Source organism: Nylanderia fulva, unplaced genomic scaffold, assembly GCF_048542155.1.
Source record: "Nylanderia fulva isolate GAGA-0341 unplaced genomic scaffold, ASM4854215v1 Scaffold81, whole genome shotgun sequence".
Classification (NCBI taxonomy): Eukaryota; Metazoa; Arthropoda; class Insecta; order Hymenoptera; family Formicidae; genus Nylanderia; species Nylanderia fulva.
Window position 1 is genome coordinate 207,214 of NW_028190928.1, and position 18,120 is coordinate 225,333.

The following is an 18,120-nucleotide window of genomic DNA, read 5'->3' on the forward strand; positions in this document are numbered from 1 at the left end:
TATAATAAATTTAAAATATAATATTAAAATATAAACAAATTTAAAATAAAATGAAAAAGACAATGAAATTTAATCTTGGCAAAATTATTACTAGCATTCGTTTATGGTATATTAGTAAAATCTATATAGTGTCTCGCTTTCATAAAATTAACATAATAATGATAGAAATAATAATGTTTTAATTTTATTTGTGGCTACAAGTATCACCCGAATAGTCACTGACGCAATCAGTAATATTTTAAAGTAACAGTTTAAAATTGCAATAAATTAGATCATCTTATTAATTTGCTGAACCGCGGATGTTCAGCTGTTCGCCGACAATTTTACCGGTTCTCGTCGAAACCGCAAACTGATACCCTTTTCTATGAAGGAAGAGGAGAAGAGAAAGATGCAGCAGTCGAAATTAGATTTCTAGTGCACGACCGCGCTCGATTTCGGGACGGAGCATAAACGAAGCACACACCCCGACTTTCTAATAATACGCGTCCCCATACCATCCTTTTCAACAATGAACATACAATTTCCCGCCAATTTCGCGACGGCGAGGTCAGAAGGAGAGCGAAATTGTGGGCAATTAGATCGGCCGAAGAGCCGCCCCTGCGTGTCTGCTATCAGTTTGCCTCGTTTTTCACAGGGCACATCTTCACGCTAACGCGTTATACACGCCGTTCGATTTTAGCTGACCGTAACCACACCCTATGCGGGGAAAAAAAAATGGGTCGTGCAAGTCAACTCGGTGGTTTGTTCAATTTCGTCGAATGGATGGCAAAAAGCATCCGACAATTTTGCAAATTAAAATCACTAAAGCATCGTTTGTCGTGATTTAAATTTGCGATAATTAGATTCTTAAACATTATGCATCTGAACATGCATAATTGCAATTTTGTAGATACTATAAAGTTTAATATGGCAACAAAACTCTTTTCTAAATTTCCTTCTTTCACACACACACACACACACACACACACACACACACACGCACGCACGCACGCACGCACGCACGCACGCACGCACGCACGCACGCACGCACACGCGCACACGCGCACACGCACGCACGCACACACGCACACACGCACACACGCACACGCACGCACGCACACACGCACACACGCACACGCGCACACACGCGCACACACACACACACACACACACACACACACACACACACTCACTCACTCTCTATTGAGAATTTATTATAATATTAATTTTATTTTATATAAACTTATTAAATAAGTATTTAAATTATTATTAAATAGAAAAAAAGAAGTATGCTATATATTCAAGAGGCATTCATATAATCATTAATTCATATTCATTCATTTATTCAAAGATTACCTTGCAAAGAATTAATGTAGATATTGAATGTGATTTCTGAAGTTATACATAAATCAACTAATCAAACAATAAGACCATGTGCACAATAGAGAAAATATTAGGAAGAAATATTAAATATTAGGAATAAGAATTATTTTAAAATAATAAAATAAAAAAACTTTGATTTAAAAATACAAATTCAGATATGAAGGACTAAGGGCTAATAAACTAGTACGAGTCCTTTATACTCGAATTTGTATTTGTATATATATATTAAAGTTATTTTTCGATATTATTATTTTAAAATAATTCCTATTCCTAATATCTAATATTTATTCCTAATATTTTCTCTATTATGCGGAGAATCTAAACGAACATAGCATTTAATAATAATTGTCGAGTGTTTTTTTGTAAGCGAAGCAAAATGCGATTACGTGGAAAGAACCCCATGAATCTAGATTAATGACCAACCGCTACGTGCCGGCACCCCTGTGCTCTAGTTAGAGTCTGCAACCCTAGTCTCTCTATTCTCCCTTAGCAACGATCTGCTCTATACATGCGAGTAGGCGCCATGATGTCCCAATCCTCAATCCGGGTGACTCTATAAGAGCTACACCCACGCATTCTGTTAGGATTAATGTCATGGTACATTGCGTTCATAGCTTATATTCAGTTTACAGTTCACATCATCAGATACATACATCAGTTGCAAAGACTTTTTTTATTTTTGAAAAAAGGAAATTCGCACGCCTCTCCTGTAGTAGAAACATTTTTTCTACTTATTTAAATTATTTATTATTTAAATTATATAGATTATTTTAAGCATGTTATATTTAAATATTAAAAAAATAGTAACATACTTATATTAAAAACAACGGATGCATGTAATTGTGTGTTCTATATAAAAAATTATGTATCCTATATAAAAAATTATTGATAGCTTCGAAATATCTGTTCCAAATAAGACTTTGTAATATTATGATCTTGATTGTGAAATTTAAAAATGAAATTACTTGAAAGAACAGGATAATTATTTTAATTGATCGAGTATACGAAATACATTAAGGTGTGGTTTAATACTGATGGTCTCGTTAAGGTCTGACATTTCAAACTTAGTCCTTTAATTTATCTTCCACACCTCGTTTCCTCAGCTTTATTACGCTTATACTTTTACAAGAAGTTGAACAGAAATTTTAAAATTTTAATTATTAAGAAAAATCTTAGGAGAAAACTTTTCTTAATTTTTTTTTACTTTATAGCTTTATAGATGGAATCGTTCGGATTTTATTGGTTTCATCTTTCACATTTTTTCTTCATTTTTTGACATTTAACATTAAAGAGGTTTGCTTGCAAAATTTCAAATGAAAATTCTTTTAAAGCCAAGATAAGATAATAAAAGATAAACTTTCCTAATATTTATTTTTTATTTAAAATTTTATATAAAAATTAATCCATTTTGTCAAATCTATCCTAAATTTGCAGTGGACTAAAAAATTCAATTAAACAAAAAACCGATATTTCTGGAATATTTATGTATATTAGACTATGTACTAGACTATGTATTAGACTATGTACCAGACTCAAGATTCAAGTTACCTTATAGCAAATCAACGTAAATTCATGAGCTTGGGAAATAGAAATAAAGCTTCGCATTTATATTGCGGTCAACCTCATCCTCCTTCATATTAGCGATTTGAGTATCATACTGATGAGTTATACAGGGAATAACGGATATGCACGCAAAAAACCGCAAATCTATTTTATATTACAAACACGTTTTTCGTTACTGCGACCATGATATCACCGTGACATCACGCCCGAAAAAAAGGACGATATACTGATCATATCTGCAGGACACGTCACCATGCCGCAATGTCCTCACATGTATTTTAACAATAAAAACAATAAGGCATACAGTACAATCAGGTTTCACAAATAAAAAAGAATGCTTATAAATTGCTTATAGGCAGGAAGTGCAAAAGAAATTCCTCACGTTGTGAAAATGTCAGAGTGCATCCGCGATTAGCATTGCAGTTTCGCGTGAGCGTTAAGTTAGAGCAAAAATAACTTCTCCTTTCGATGAAGAGGAGACCGTGTAGTTCGTGGAATTTTCGTTGGATCGAAGCTCAAAGCCGATTTCCGTTTATAAGATTCCGGCTGCAGCTGGAGTTATTTAGATTTTATGTAAAATATAGGCGCTAACAAGAATATTTAAATTGCAATGTACAATGAGAATCTATCATATATAAATCCGTGATTCATTATTATATAAATTAATATAATATATATATATATATATATATATATATATACAGGGTTTGTCCGGAAAGTAATGCGTCGCATTTTTTTGTGACGCGACTATACATCGCAGAGCGATGGGACCGGTTGGGGAGGAAGGGGGGTACCCTTAGCTTTCCAACGGTAGGTCGCTCAATTGTTTCCATGCGCTTGGAGGGTTAGGACGGCTTATTCTGTGAACCTCTGCTTAGTGGTCGCGTCGAACTTGTGATGGAGAGAACGATAGAGCAACGCTATGCGATAAAGTTTTGCGTGAAGCTGGACAAGACGCCGCTGGAAACTTTTGAAATGCTCAAGAAAGTTTGGCCCCGGCGGACTTTTTTTTATTTCCTCGGCTGAAAAGGGAGCTCAAAGGACAACAGCTCGAGTCGGTTGACAACGTACAAGCTACTTCGACGGCCTCCCTGAACAGCATCCCAGTCAAGGAGTTCCAGAAATCTTATGACGCATGGAAATCGCGTTGGCAAAAATGTATTGACGCAGAAGGGTCATACTTCGAACAATTTTAAGTTGTTTTACCTATGCGATCAATAAATTCTTTTTTAAAAAAATGCGACGCATTACTTTCCGGACAAATCCTGTATATATATATAAATTAGTAAATAAATTAAATATCTAAGCAGTAAATATATTAAAGAAATAAATTGAATAAAATACACTTACAAAAGATCGCGCGTTAAATTTCACAATTTAAATATTTTTTTGCTTGTATCTATTTAATTATTTTAATTTTCTTCATATTTATGACTAGATATTTTATTTAATTTATTAATAGTAATGAAATAAGTATTAAATAATATATAAATAAATGTATAAATATTATATATTTATTTAGTTTTTATTTATTACTTAATATTTATTTTATCATTATTAGTAAATAAAATATCTAATAATATATAATAAAGAAGATTAAATAGGCACAAACAAAAATATTTATATTGCAAAACAAAACCAATTTTTTTAAACTTATAAATTCTAACGTATGTTAATATTCTTATAAAAGAATGACTAAATTGTTGGAAGATTTTTTGTTATGGCTACGAATTTTCTCAAAAAAAAAAAAAAAAAAAAAAAAAAAAAAAAAAAAAAAAAAAACTAAAGTGCATACATAAACATTCGTCGAATGGCAAGAAAATATGGGAGCACATGGGGTGTTAAAGAATATACGTTTTAACGATCCGAGGGTTTGTCTTATCGATTGCGTCTTTCTCCCTCGCTTTCCATGCCTTTGTTTGTTCCAGTCTTCTCTTTTCGTGAGAAAATAACATCGTATCGAGTAGAACTTACGAAATTTCTTGACACAAGCTCGGATTCCGTAAAAGAGACATTGTTCTGCAAACCTCCGCGTTTTGCCTTATTTCGGAATGTTTTTTATCTTAACCGCCGACATTCCATGAGTATATCGAAAACACACCCGTTTAAATAATTTCTATCATTTTTAATGTTTTACGCTATTTACTCATCGAAATAAAAGAGGAGATTTTCTATACATATTAGGTGCGCAACTAAGTTCTCGCTGTTTTTTTTATGAAAATGCAACTTTATTGTGAAAAAATGGTTACAAATGAATCATTCAAAGTATTGCCCATCGTTAGCCACAACTTTTTCCCATCTTTCTGGCAGAGCTCGAATACCGTTACGGTAAAAGTATTCGTCTTTTGAGGCTATCCACGAATCAAGCCATTTTTTGATGTCTTTATATGAGCGGAACTGCTGATCAGCCAGACCATGTGCCATCGAACGGAACAAGTAATAATCGGACGGCGCAATATCTGGGGAATATGGCGGGTGGGGTAGGACTTCCCATTTGAGCGTTTCCACGTAAGTTTTAACGGGTTTGGCAACATGAGGCCGAGCGTTGTCATGCAGTAGAATCACTTTTTCGTGCCTCTGCTCATTCCCAACGCATGCAATCGCTTGGAAATGGCTTGGCGGGTAACTCCTAATGCTGAAGCAAGCTGTTCTTGCGTTTGGCATGGATCCTCATCGAGCAATGCCTCCAATTCAGCGTCTTCGAAGGTTTTTGGCCTTCCTTCACGCGGACGGTCGTCAACATCGAAATCACCGTCTTTGAAGCGACGGAACCAATCACGGCACGTTGTTTCACTTAGAGCAGCATCTCCGTAAACTTTTTGGAGCTCTCGATGCGCTTCAGCCGCCGTTTTCTTCGAATGAAATAAGAAAATCAACACTTCCCGCAAATGACGATTATTTGGTACAAAATCAGACATTTTCAATCAACTAAAAGTATATGACGCCAAAACAAAATCATTAACATGTCAAAGCGGTTTGTTTACCATATGTCTAAGCTTGGCTCGCGACGTTTTGGATATGTCAAAATCGACCAGCACTTACTGCTGGAGCCATCTATAGACAAACAGCGGGAACTTAGTTGCGCACCTAATATATAATTTTAAAAGAAAGTGAAGGTTTTATACATACATAAAATTGTAAAATTGTTTCTCTTTTTTTTTGAAAGCTTTTATTTTTATGAATAAGTGGCACTGAAGAGTGCTTTCACATTGCTTTTCTACAATACATGTATCAATAATATCAGGGAAATTCGATTTGATATGAAAAATGAGAAATAACAGTTTTTCTTATCTATTTTCATCTCGATTTGACATTTCGAATTGCAGACGAACTGTCAACCTCATCATAATATGTGCTTTATATAAAACATATACATTTTGTACGAATAAAAATGCACATTTCCTGGGGTTAGAGGACATGAAAGAAAGTACTGTTATCTTCTAAATCTAGATTAGAAGTCTAATAAAAATTTGTAATTAGAAATACGATTCGTACGTATGTGTGCGTTGTGTGTACGTGCATATGTTTTGGATATGTGTCCTGCTATTTTGTCGGAGTTCATTATTTGCTGAGGGATCCCCTTAAGGGGATGTCGGAGAGACGGCCGAACTCCGATAGGTTAGCACCACACATATCTAAACATATGCACGTATACACATATACACATGATATATTAGCACCACACATGTCTAAACATATGCATGTATACAACACATATGCGTGAAAATTTTCTGCACCGTTTTCTTATTTATTAGGCTTTTAAACTTATATCTAAAAATATACTAATACTTCTTCATTCAATTTCTAGTCGGAACCCATCTTATTTTGTACGTACAAACAGCAGAACTTTTATATTAAACAATTATTTTTTCGACCTGACGACAGAAGTCGATAAAGAAATTTTAGTTTTTAAATTTTTTCTTGTTTTTAACATAAAATCAGTAGGTTCCCACTTTGTTTCTGTACGTGTTTTAATTGTGGAAAAGCATTTATTATTTTATTAAACCAATAAAAAGATTTCGGTGCATAAAAATCTATAATCATCTGATCGATAAAACAGACATCCGGCATCCCCTTAAACATAGTATCAAGTCGCGTATCGATTGTTCGTAAAGGTTTGACAGCATTCAACGGATTACGAATGAATGGATGACGTCAGCCCACATTCTCTCACGCCTTAATGGTTATTATTGCCAGGAGGCACGCACTCTTTTTATTCCTCGAGAAGGGGGACCTTAAGGCAAAGCGCACGCACATGCGTATACATTTGTACAACGCATGGGAACGTGGTGCAATAGACGACAATGTCGATAGAATGCGCAACGTGACGTTGAAGAGTGTATAACGAAAAGAGGAGTGCCATTTAGCCGAATTGATCCTCCCGTGCACAGTCCCTGAATATTTTTAGCGCTCGTGAAGTTTGTTCGAGAATTGGTAATAAAATCAATATTAATTATAGTATATTTTTTCAAGACTATTTCGCTCTAAAAATCTCAAAATATGCAGTTGTAATTACTTTAATCATACCGTTCTGATATAATTCAAAAGCTTTCAAACCTCTCGAAATAACATTAAGTTTTCACGATGTCAACGTGTATGATACTTGCATCATTCTTTTTTTTTCTCTCTAATGAATTGCATTAGTGTCTTTGAAAAATAATAGCAGACGTCGTTGTCGAAAGGCAGATAATCTTAAAAGAAAGAATGAAAAATTCAATTACGCAACTTCCGGCACGAACTGATTCGAAATAATTCGTTATTGCCCCGCGGTCGGTTCTCGCATATCGGGTTCGCCACCGTCGTGCGAAAATAACCGCGGCACGGCTGCTGCAAGGGATATAACGTCTGTTGGGTGAAATAGCAGAAGGGACGACATTGGGACTGGCCGTGCGCCAAACGGGAAGATAACGCGGGACCACAGATGCGCTTCGTCGTCGCCATCGCGCGGTTCTCCAACTGACTCATTATCATCGTTGGCGGGAGGGAGACGGGATTCAAAAATTGTTGAAAAAAATTCAAGGAAATATTTTGTAACCTTTAGATAAGATCTGCAAAATTCCCAAGATTCGTAAAAATACTACTCTAATAATCGAAATTAATTGAAACATATAATTCTCTCGATAAATATTTTTTTTCTTGTCGATTTTAATTTTATATAATTGATTATAATAAAAAATACTACAACTAGTATTTATAATATTAGAAATTAAATTATAATATTAGAATCGACAAGTAGAAGGAAAAAAGTATTTATCGAGAGAATCATATATTTCAATATATTTTGATTATTAGAAGTACATATTTTTGAGAATCTTGTAAAACTTAAATTTTTTTACAGATCTTATATAAAGTTTTAAAAATATTTTCTTAAAATTTTTATTATATACCTACTGTAGCAGGATTTTTATTACCAAAGTGCAACTATTCTAAACAGTTTCAATATTATTTTTATCATCTTTTCTTATTATCTTTTCGGGAATTTAAAATATATCCCGTTGAAAATAAAGATATTCAAGAAGTTTGATTGAAAAATAATTCTTATTCGCAAAATATATGTATTGTATTATTCGAGGCGCAAGGGGTTGAAACTAATAGCATATCGTAATTACGACAGGTGAATCGTGTAATAACATTTCCATGGTGGATCTTTGCCTCGTAGCACAATGAACCCGATTTGCGGCTCGTCCCGTAGTCCTATCACGCAGAGACATAACTCTCGCACGTATACATTCCATCTATAGAATCTCATACTTTCCCTTATTTGGAAAACGATGCTTCTGGGGAATTACGATTACTCACGTGTCATGAAAACACGAATCTCGAAGCTCTCGATAAAATAGACAATTTTTCTCGAATGCATAAAAAATATCTTGTTTTTCTCTTTGTACATCTATTTAAAAAAATATATATATTTAAAATTTTATTAATTAAATATTAAATATTAATATTTAATTATATTATTATTAAATATTTTATTAATTAAATATTAATAGAGTTATTCAGAATAAATTTATAATTAAAACAGGTAATAAGTAAAAATAAATTTGTTACGTATTGTAATACGTACATATATTACATCAAATAATGTCATGTACGATTATACGATGTGATATCATTCAACTTGGTTTTTTTTCATGAGTCACATTATTATAATTCATTGATTCCATTTTGGTATCTTCTGTCATACCCAGAGATATATAGATAATTTTCACTCGTACTAAGATATTATTAGTTCTACTTGTTCTCCTTCATTTTATCGAGGGTTCAGAAAACTTCATGCTGTATCGCAGACAGTTTAAAAGACCGTTAAATAATGAGTCAGCTCAATAGAGAAAGATGACCATGTAACATCTTGCGCGCGCGCGTGACCGGATCGTTACGGATATCAAGAACACGAGATGTTGCTGTGAATAACATTAATCTTTCTCGGTTGGGCGTGATCCTCGTATAAGGACAGGGCCGATGTATCTACGTAATACATTTACGAGAAAATGTGCGTTCAAATAGCTATAAAAATCTAGTTTATTTTAAGCTTCTATTGAATGACTTTCTCCAATAAATATATTTTTTAAATTTACTTTTGATAGTAATCTATTTTTTTATCGCATTTCATGTAAATTAATTACTGCAAATCATAAAAAAACATTATTTCATATAAATTTATAAATTAATAGACGACCAAACTGGGCAAATAATATACGTTTATTTAGATGTAAGTCATTACATTTCGACCTCTGATCCTTATCAAATGCAACAAAGAAGAATGACAGTTATAGTAACTCGCAGTTGAAATAGTCACATGTATTATAATACTTTCATGTAAAAAAAGCGACTCTCACGTCACATTGTTTCTTAACTATGACATTTTAATTAGTGCATCAATTTTTAACATCTTTTAATTCTTTTTTGTTGCATTTGATAAGGATTTAAATCAGAGATCGAAACGTTATAACTTACATCTAATAAACGTATACTATTTGCGCTATAGTTTAGTCGTCTATTAATTTATAAACTTGTTTGTTTTTCCTACTTACTGGCGGTTTTGAACATACATATATAATTGTTTTAAATTAATTATTTCAAATATTTCTCTTCATTTTATTATATCTGTTGTTTCTTTATTATTTTTTATAAAGTATGATATCTATATTATCCCGACTTTTTATTTAAAACTAGACAACACAAGCGAGCGCGCCATTAATTTTATGTACTTTGATTTAATATTATTTTGAACAACTGTCAAACTATTAACCTTTGCGTTGACAACCGTTTAATGCTACGAATATAACACACAACGCAAATCGAGACAATCAGTCAGTAACACGGAAAAGCAACAACAATACATGCGAGAATTGACTTTGCATGCCTTTTTTATAAAAAGGAAATTGAGAAAAATTGAAAGTTGAATTTAATTGACATAACTCTTTTAATAACTAATTAGTGAAATTTTAAATAATTTTTTAATAGAAGTGTAAAGAGAAAAAAAAGATATTTTTTATGCATTTTAGAAAAATTTTCTTCAATTGTAAAATTAAAAATATTTATTAGACGTTATTCTTATCACTAGAAATCTCATATGACATATATAAATTATAAAAAAGTAAAACTCTTCTCTCGACCGTACTGGCAAATATTATTTATTAAATCACAACGTTTCTCTATGTATATCTAAATCACTTGATAAGGACTCAAAGAAGGGTCGAAACGTTGTGATTTAATAAATAATATTTGCCAGTACGGTCGAGAGAAGAGTTTTACTTTTTTAAATTCTGTCTGGCGATTCTCAAATATCTACGTTTTTATTATATATAAATTATGTTTTCAAACGTGTCAATCTTATTTGTGACTTTTGTATGAAACACAAAGATTGCAAATAATGCAATAAAGGATTAATCACAATTGAACATATTCGCTTTAGATAAGTCGAAGAATGTTTTACTAATTCCACCGACGCGTCGTGTGTAATGGCATTATTTCCTTCATTAACATAAAAGGATGCAATGCAAAGAGGATATCTTGCACCTTTCCATGCCTATAGTATTAGATTACATCATGTAACGAGAATGTGCTCATCGAAATTTAATCCGAAATATTACGCCGGACTATGTGTGTTTCGTATCCTGTATTAAAGTAGTATCCATTACGAAATTCAATTTAAAAAACGGTAATGATCGCTTCAAGATGAAGTTATTATGCCGGCTCATGTAAGTTTTGCGTGACACCTTGTAAAAAATTACCATTCGGTTGCACTTCCATTAGAAATCAACAAAGTTTGCATAGTACAACATTGTTCGCTAATGACTGTTTTATCGGGGTCAAGTTAAATTATTCTTAGTACACTCACAATGTACAATACATTTTACTTAAAATGTCTCCCACGCGTTATAAATCAACTGTCTTATTTTATCTGCAAATTACGCGAAATTATTATTAACGGCATCCACGCGGAAAATGTAGGTTAACTGCAACTTACAATTGAATCCGCCAAGGCTTTATTAATTATCAAATTATATTACGTTCGTAAACAAATGCTTACTACCATCTATTATTATTAAAAGAGTTTTGTTCTTAAGAGAGTTCCTAAGCTAACCTAAGTTTCAGTTCTGTTTTATCGACAAAATGTGAGGTTAGATTCAGCTATAAATCTATTTATTGGCTATACGGATTGTTTTTTACCCGAAATTAGAGCGCGTTTCGCAATTTGTTATTATTAATACTTTAATTTGTGCAGAAAAAAGATTTATCAATCTGTATAGTCTCATATATCTAGGTTGCAGAATTATGAATTTTTTTTCTTCATAACTCTGCAACCTAGATATATGAGACTATAGAGATTGATAAATCTTTTTCCTGTACAAATTAAAGTATTAATATTAACAAATGTGAAAACGCTCTAATTTTAAGTAAAAAACAATCCATATAGTCATAATAAAATAGATTTATAGTTTATCTAACTTCACATTTTGTCGATAAAACAGAATTAAAATTCAAGGACATTTAGAATCATCTTAATAGATGGATGCGCGTTCTTACGGCGTGCGTTAAACAAGCGCGAATCGTAAAATTTGCTAAAATCAATTTAAACAATCATAACATAAAAAAATAAGAAGACACACCCCTTCTAATACGCGACTCGGAGTAGATCGATCGTAATGAACGATAATTACAACGCGATAAGTAGAAATGCTTTACGCTCGGCTGGTCACACTTCACGTGCAAACAACTTCGCTCGCGAAACGAAATTGAATTTACTCAGTAACTTAGCGTACGCCTACGTCGATCTAAGCTTGAGTGTCACCCATGCACCTCCCATTAAACAGACATACCGTCGCCGATTACGATGCTTATTTGTCACGGGGTACACGTCACCCATCCACCACGTGGCCGTACTACTATTAGATGATGTCATTTTGCGAGCCAAGACGATTCTCAACTTAGCCGTCCTTAATTACCGCGCACAGTCGTCATTATCATCGCAATTAGCGAGACGAGATAGGCGCGCACGTCCGTAATCATTTTCTCGCGGATCCCTACCTTCCCCTTTTACTCGTTCGCGCAGCATTTGCCCATTCATGCCGCTCATTCGTCGTGTTAATTGTTCCCAACTTGAAGAAACGTATCTACTTCGTTCCCCTCGCAAAGTAGCCAGAGAAGATCGATGATTTCCATTTTCCGTACACAAAAAGAATTTTTTTTACGATTTAACTCTGAAAATTATAGTAATTGTGAGACAATAGTATAGGAATAATTTTATGAGTTTCTCTGATTAATATTTTTTTTACCACAAAAATGATAAAAATTCGATTAATTTTACTCTACGTAATTTTATACTATGTATGAACTAATTTTATTATGTATATAGTAAAATTGATCGACCATTTTATATTTTATTGCGGTAGATATTAATATTTTTTGTGGTAAAAAAAATATTAATCACAGAGAAACTTTTATAAAATTCTTCCAACGACATATTAGCCTACGATTATTACCATAATTTCCAGGATAAATCCAGGATTCTAAGAGAAAATTCTCTTTAAGGTAGTAGATATTAAACTGACTACACTGGCTGTCTATTAGATTTGTTAAACTATATTTATTGACGTTTCGACCATACGGGTTGTGGTCCTTTTCAAAATTACAATAGAAGCATTCTAGAAATTAATGTACATGCAATCAGAATCAACATTTAAATTGAAAACGTGAAATGTAACAAATGAGACTTACAATGAGTTACTGCATATCGTTATTGACATTTAAAAGTACGCATTTAGACATTTAAAAATTCTCTTTGTGTAAAAAAATTCTATTTATGATATATTCTATATATTATATAATCCTTTTTTTGAGAATTTTGGAAATGATAAATTTAAAATAAAAATGTAGAGTATATATATATATATATATATATATATAAAGGCAGAAGACTTAATGTAGATGACAAATATAAAACTTTCAAAATATACACAAAGAGCATTTTCTCTTAGAATTTACTGAATATCATGATAATCGTGGGACAATATAATATTTGAAAATATAATATTGAAAAATTTTATATAAAAATTTCTCTGATTAAAAAAATATTTATTACAAAATATTAAAAAATATTAATATCTACCATAATAAGATATAAAATATATTCGCTTAATTTTATTGTGATGAATATTTACACATATATCTATGTACATGAATATTTATGTATACATTATTAATATTTTTTATTGTGATGAATATTTTAATCAGAAAAATTCTTATCAAATTCTTCCAATACCATCTTGTCCTACAATTACCATGATTTTTAAGGTAAATTCTAAAAGAAAATGTTTTCCGTGTAACTGATGTAATTACATGTATAAAATCCTTTCGGATAGCATTTATTAATTGCGAACGGATGAGCTGACCTACAGAAGATGATTGCATCATACATATAGATATATTCGTGGTCGTTCGCGTAAACAATAATCGTGTTCACGCTAAGAGAATCTAATGGATACTAAATGAGCTGTGTATTATGCATGTTTCTTCTCGATGGAGACGGTTCGATGCAAATCGAACGGTATCGAGACGCGATATCGAGAGCTTTGCGGTTTAATCACGCTTGACCTACTTGCCGATGGTCTTCAGTAAATCACGAGGCGACACTCGACAGGGGATTCCCGTAAATCCCCTGATGAAACTGCAGTGTCGTGACTCGTCTGGATAACGACTCCGGTTCCTCGACACTTGCATAGATCGATGCACCGTTGTGCATTGTCCTGACCGTCACTTTGTCGTGAACCGTATTAATTGATTAGTCAACGATGTTAACAAGCTTTTAAGGACGCAGAATCGTCGACCGTAGTCGCTAAACTATTGAAAAAAAATATATATGCCTATCTGGAAAAAAAACTATGCACTTATTCTTGTAAAAAAAATTATCTTTCTATGAATTATAGCTTCTCTCTATTAATAATAAAATGTACATTGTGCATTTAATATTTTAAAATGCAAAGAATGATAGTAAAACATTTTTTATTGTTCTTTTTAATATTTTTAATTATTATTTTTGCGACTGCTAATTCGGATTTATTTTCTTGTATTAATATCTATGTAAAAAATATCATAACTAACTTTATATTAAAAACGATGTTAGCAAGTTTTGAAAATTTATACAGCGACTGCGCGATGGAGTAATTTCTGCGATGTTGACTGCGTCAACCAGTTTGTCGGGTTTCGTATAAGGAGAAACGGGCCTTACTGGTAAGCCAAACCGGCGTGTATCGCAATTCCTATAAGGGAACGCGATCGTAAACAGTTTCGTTGACCTTTATATCGCGTCTAGGTGCATCCAACGGCTATATCCACACGATCGATTATTATGTCGTTATAATAGACGGAGGTAGAAAATGATGTTCCGTGAGGGAGAGACTCGGCGCGCCTCGGCACTTCAAGTGTCTCACACGCTACATTGCATCTCCGTCCGGCTTTTACCGGTCGTATTAATTGACCGGTCGGTCCACTTCGCGTATATGGACGTGATGCTCGACACTGACAAGTCAAGGGGAGCGAGGAAAATCCTATCGCGCGATCCTATTTCGATTTACGATCGCATACTAGCATTGACCTTTGCCGCGCGTCTATGGATCTTGGCCTTCGCGAACGAGCGAGTTCTCCCGCGGATTATCCGATGCATTTTACATCGCAGTCTACGTTGCATCCTGAGGCTTCTTATTCGCATCGTCGCTCGCGGTCTCGCGGAAGATGCTCGTTATGTATTATCGAACGCTGTTAAACTGAGACGAAGACGAAGACAGACAGAGACTGTAATAATCTCTCTCTCTCTTTCTTTTTCTTTTTTAAATATTCTTGTTGCATAGTTAAAATTCTAGGAAGAGATAATATTTTATCTATGTGGCAGAGAAAATATAAGATAAATGTAAAACTTTCAAAATGTACACAGAAAAAAATTGTCTTTTATTGTTAGAATTTACTCTGAAAATGATGATAATCGTGGGACAATATGGTATTAGAAGAATTTTATAAGAATTTATACAGATTAAAAAAAATGTTTATCACAGTAAAAAATATTATCTATCACAATAAGATATAAAATATGTTTGATTAATTTTATATGTACATTATTAATATTTTTTATTGTGATAAAGATATTTTAATCAGAGAAACTTTTCTAAAATTCTCCCAATACCATACGATTACTATAATTTTCAGGACAAGTTCTAAGACAAAATTCTCTCCGTGTAGTATTATGCAATACTTATCAGAATAATTTATACAATTTTTTTAGTAATAGAGATTTAAAATATATAGACGTAATATATTTATAAATAATTAATATATAAATTAATATTAATATAACTGATGTTAAATACAAAAAAAGCAGTATTTTTCTGTTTTTCACAGCAATTACGTAATATCTTATATAATAGAATAATCAATGAAAATATGTGCGAGATTGAATGTAAATACCTATAAAAAATGAAGACACATACAGTGTCTCAACTTTTAATAATACTGTTCTGTAAAAAGAATAAGCAACTCTTACGAATATAAAAAATATATACTTTTCTCAAAACAATATACATTGCACACGTTTGAAAGTATTTTTCCGCCAACATATGCACCAATGCAATTCCACGCGCGCAAGTCGCAATGTCGCTTAAATCTTAATCCTCCTGAGCATTCTGGTTCTCGGTTTTTGTCCACCTTTATCGGGGCAGGATTCCTCTCGATGGCTCTTTGTTCTCGCGGCGCTCCACGAGCCTCTATAAATCACCCTCCGCAGTCGAATGCATAACTCGCTCTCGTGCCGGTACAATCGAACGCGCGCGCTTCCGCTTACGCAACCGGTTGCGCTTACGGAGATCCATTGTGCAGTCGCGCCGTTCGCATTTACATGCCGAGGATGCACCCACCCGTTTTTAGCCTCATTCAGCATCAGAGTGCCGCAGACGCATTCAAGGATTATTGTCTCCTAATATGTTCGCCGTTCAGACCCGCCTCTGTTTCAATGGGGATCGTTGTCTCGTTCGATACAAAGTATCGTTCAGAGCTCTCTGAATCGAGAATGTGATTATACTGTGTCCCTCTCATCGGAGAATAAATCACGATTGAAATCGATTGAGATTTATTTATAACAGGGGAAGCAAAAATATAAAATAAGACAGAAACGATTGTTAAATTCTACGGAATCAAACAGTCAAGAATGAAAATTAATTATGTAGCAATTTCCTTATTTTAATATTACAAAATTTTTTCGTTTAACAGAGAAAACATGCTTATTTAAATAAAAAATTAATATAATCAAATTAATAAGGCCTTTATTATTTATACAATTTATCATTCGTTTTTAAATATGAATATGAACCCCGAATCACTCACTCGTGCAGACATACTTTTGCTCAGTTCGGTGGTTAGCGCGCGTGAGACCAAGATAATTACGTCATTATTATAAACGAGGGTCAAGACACGGGATCATTCTCTTGCGTGGGCAAAAAAAGGCGAAAGTCGACACTACCGAAGAGTTTCTTCGAGAGAAGTTAACCGCATCCGGTTGCTACCGGGCTTCGGTAAACTCGTCTTGTCTTGAGACACGGCTCTTGCAACACGAGAATAATAATGCGGTGTGGAAGGTGAAAGGCGAAGCGTACTTTTCGACTAACCCCTGCATCCGTAGAATTTGACAATCTTTTCTTTTTATTGACTCTATGGGAATTTCAGCTTAGAACGTTATAGCGATGATGAAGTGGACTCGGAATGGATGGCAAATGTTTGCTCGCTTTTTAACAAACCTTTCGTTGGATGACGTAGTTTCGGCGAAGCGAGATTGACCGGATGTTGATGTTGACGGAACGGTATTTAACAAAAAATTCGGCAAACTCTGATTCTAAACGTTAACTAAAAAATTAGCATGTATATAGACGGAGAATCACGAAAATAATTTGTTTTTTTCTCTCTAAAAGTGTTAAATCGAAAAAAAAGAAATGTATATATCTTCTCTCGAGAATGTATCTTATGAAATTTTCTGAACACGACGTCATGTATGAAAACGAGCCGCTTCCTGCCTCTGAATCTTTAGCGTGCTTACTGCTATTTAGAAGATATCAAACTGAGTTGGACAAATTGAGGCGACTCGTTGACAGAATTATTTAAATGAAAGCGCGACTCGCCTCTCGTGCAAGATGTGCGCCTCGCATAATCGTTACTGTCATTCAACATTGTTTCTTGAGGCTGTCTGTTTGCTTAAAATAAATTTACAATTTAGAGAATTAGCACGAGATAAGATTACATTAGTGAGAATATAATTTCACAGAATAAAAAAAAGATGTTTTCAAGAAAATAATCCTATTCTACAATATTCAAATTATAAAGTATTATTTACCATAAATATACTCTGTCTTTACGTGTTGCCACGAGGCTGTGTAGTAAAATGCTATTTTATTTGAAGTTAATAAGCAATTTCCTTGATTCGTTCAGCCTTCGCAGATATCTATCACCGATAATACTGAGCAAGGTTACATGTTCATCATCTTGTACGTTAAGGTTACTTATTAGAGTCCCACTATCGTCCATCAATTTACGCAAGCGTACGAAATCGCATCATGGCTAATCGCTTACCAGGACTGTCAAAGCTAGGCTAGCACTCGAGGAGGTATAAACTATGAGACGTAGGGCGCTGTCAGAAGTTTTCGTCGCAGGTCG

At 33.5% G+C, this 18,120-nt stretch overlaps 1 protein-coding gene across 2 annotated transcripts in view; it reads right to left on the reverse strand.

Annotated features, from left to right (window-relative positions):
* LOC114933295 (neurotrimin) overlaps positions 1-18,120 on the reverse strand; it is an 84,340-nt gene that overhangs the window by 7,057 nt on the left and 59,163 nt on the right. The gene's annotated exons all lie outside the window — the stretch shown is intronic.